We start from the raw sequence: 3,258 nt of genomic DNA on the forward strand, positions 1-3,258 counted from the left end.
AAAAAAAAAAAAAAAAAAGAAGAGAGTTTGGGACTAACAGTCATCCGAGTGTGTTTCCGTGATGCCCGAGACACAAAATTCACAGTTTTATAGTCCCCTGGCTATCTCAAGGTGTGCTCCTGGTTCCAAAAATCATGATCATGTGGAAGATCTGTGTTATGAGAAACTTGACTATATACAACAGAGGTAGAATGTCCATCCATTTCCAGTATGAGTATGTCAATGGACTCCAAAATCAGGTGAGAAAGTTTTTTTCCCCCCCCTAAATCGAGAGATGCTTTATAAGCAGCAGTGGGACATGAGCCTCTCTTCACAAAGATACATATCGTCTCATTCCTGAACTATCAGGGATTTGTCCTCTGAATTCAAATGATTTTTACAGCTGACTTCTGCAGCAGGTTTTCGCTGTAACCCACTGATGTATTAATGGGTTTTTATCACGTTGAAATCTTATGGTAGACAGCTCCATTTTCTGTTCAGCATTACGGTGCTTCTCACAGGCTTAGGTGAAGAGAAAGTTGGGACTAGTTGAAGAGAAAGTTGGGACTAGTTCTCATCAAAGGAAGCATCTATCCTATGCTTTCCAGGAGGCCCAGTGGGACTGACCAGTGCAGCTTGAGGCTACAATTTGGGGGTGGGGGTGGGTACAAGCAACTACTTTATAAACAAATATGCTGCCCCAAAGGTTCCTGGATCGGGAAGATAGAGCATGTTTGAGATATGCTACCCAGATTTATTTACATTCCTTCAACTCTCCCAAGCGAACCACAAACCAAACCAAAGAAATGAAGCTGCTGGCTGCCGACTGGAGACTAAATGTTTCCTTGTTTTACGAAAGCAAAACCTCAGGTGACGGTCCCGTTGTTTCTGAGCTCATACTTGTAACAGATAGGTAACAAATGACGTCCTCCGCTTTTTCTTGCAGTAAATAGACACTGTGATCATGAATCGGTCACATACTCAATGTACGAGAATGAATTTTAGACTGAAAAGTACCTTTTGGAGAGGCTGTTTTGCCTGTGTTGTCCTTGATGTGTTCTTTTGTCCTGTTTCATACATTTAGTTATGTATTTATTCATTCAACAATAAATATTTGTGGACTGCTTCCTGTGAAGCAGGCACTGGGCTGCGTTCTGGGGAAAGAGCAGTAAATAAATAAACACAGGAGGAAAGCCAAAGACAGTTCCAGGCCCTTCTCAAGCTCCCTCGTCTATTTACTCCCAATCGTTTCCGGCACATGGTCCAATGAAAAGAATGTAATAGACCTGGATTTCGTTTCCACTTAACAGCTGAGCGATCTTGGGTAAGTTGTTTAAATTCCCAGCGCCTCAGCTTTCATCTTTGCTATTTCTCCCAAAGAATGACAGAGTGGACCATAAAGATAACATATCAAAGTACTTGCCACTTTATTCTCCCTTCACTAAATCTTATTCTTTCTGGACATAGGGTAAGGCTGGGATGTAAAATGGATAGGAGACATTTTCTTGCACCGTGCAGCAAAGATTATGGAGGAATAGACCATGTAGTCCCTGATTTCTAGGAATTACATTTAGGCTAATAAGAATAAATTTAGAATAAATAATAGTTTACAAAAATTGATACATGTAGGATAAATAAATGTAGAATAGAATGTAGGGGCACAAATTTAGAATAACAAAAACTAGTCTATACCTAACACTGTTCTTGGCATAATAATCTGTGGAATAGGAATTACATGTACAGTGAACCCTCGTTTATCGTGGTTAATCGGTTCTAGACCCTACTGTGATAAATGAAATTCCGCGAAGTAGGATTCCTTATTTGAAAATAAAATATTTTCGTAGTTAGAGCATAGAGGACATGAAAAAACACCCTTTAGTCACCATTACACTCGTATTACCCAATTTATTAAACGAAAAAGGGAAAATACAGTAAAACATTTTGGACGTTACAATGATCATTTATTATTTATTATATTATTTATGGCATCAAGCGTGTACAGCATGACCCAATCAGTGGCAGTAATGACAGAGCATGCGCTGTTATGCAAAAACCGCGATAGAGTGAAGCCGCGGAAGTCGAAGCGTGAAGTGGCCAGGGTTCACCGTATCCCAGTTTCTCGGGGAGGCATAACTGAAGTATTGAGAGATGAGATCACTTGACCAAAGTCACACAGCTGGTGAGTCTCACTCACTGCTATCGAATCAATACCTATAGTGACCCTGTAGGACAGAGTAGGACAGTCCTTGTGGGTTTCCAAGACTGTAACTCTTTCGTTATAGGAGTAGAAAGCCCCATTTTTGCCCCACAGAGTGGCTGGTTTCAAACAGCTGGCCTTGCAGACCACAGCCCAACACATAACCACACGGCTAGTGAGCAGCAAGGCGGACTTCAAACACAGCCTGCTTGGCTCTGGAGCCTGTGCTCCTAGCCCCTGCAGCACACTGCCTTACTAGTACATAGAGGAAACTGTAGAGTGACGGTCTTAGAGGTGGGTCACCTGGAGGTAGAGAGGGAGAGTGAAATCAGAGGGCTTAGATCCATATTTGAAAAAACAAAACATTTTAATACAAGGAGACTTGAATAGTAACAAAGATTAATGTTAGGGATTTGAGGAGGGCTTTATTTTGTCTCTTTAGGAAAGGAAACATTATGCTGGAGTATAAATCATTCCATTTAGTTGAGATTGAAAAGAGCTATTTAGAAATCAAATTAAATTATTTTTATTATTTCTGGTAAATAAAAGCAAATACCCATCCATAGCCATTGAATTCCTTCCTCCTGGTGACACCATAAAATTAATAGTTCTAATCATGTTCGCCACCAATTGTCCATCAGTTTATTGCACTGTGGTGGCTTATGTGGTGCCATGGTGCTGGAAGCTAGTTCCATTACCTGCAGGGTCACCCAAAATGAACAAGTTTCAACAGAGTTTTCATACTAAAAACAGGAACAAGCTGTCCACTTCTGAGGAATTAGCCACTAAAAGCCTTATTAACAGCAGCAGAACATTGCCAGAGACTGTGCCAGGAGATGAGGCTCCAAAGTCATTCAAAAGATGGCGGAGGACAAGTTCCCTCCTCAAAGTAGAGTCAGCCCTAGTGACATTGGTGGAGGAAAGCCTGGGGGAGTTAGCCTTCGGGTCCTTCATTTGCTAACAGGGTATGACTCGAAGTATGAAGAAACAGTTACAAATAGCAATTACTAATTGGAACTTGGAAAGTATGAATTTAGGAAAATTGGAAGTCATCAAAAGTAAAATGCAAAACATAACGAGAT

Source organism: Echinops telfairi, unplaced genomic scaffold, assembly GCF_000313985.2.
Source record: "Echinops telfairi isolate 266 unplaced genomic scaffold, ASM31398v2 ScPeMD7_443;HRSCAF=831, whole genome shotgun sequence".
Taxonomy (NCBI): domain Eukaryota; kingdom Metazoa; phylum Chordata; class Mammalia; order Afrosoricida; family Tenrecidae; genus Echinops; species Echinops telfairi.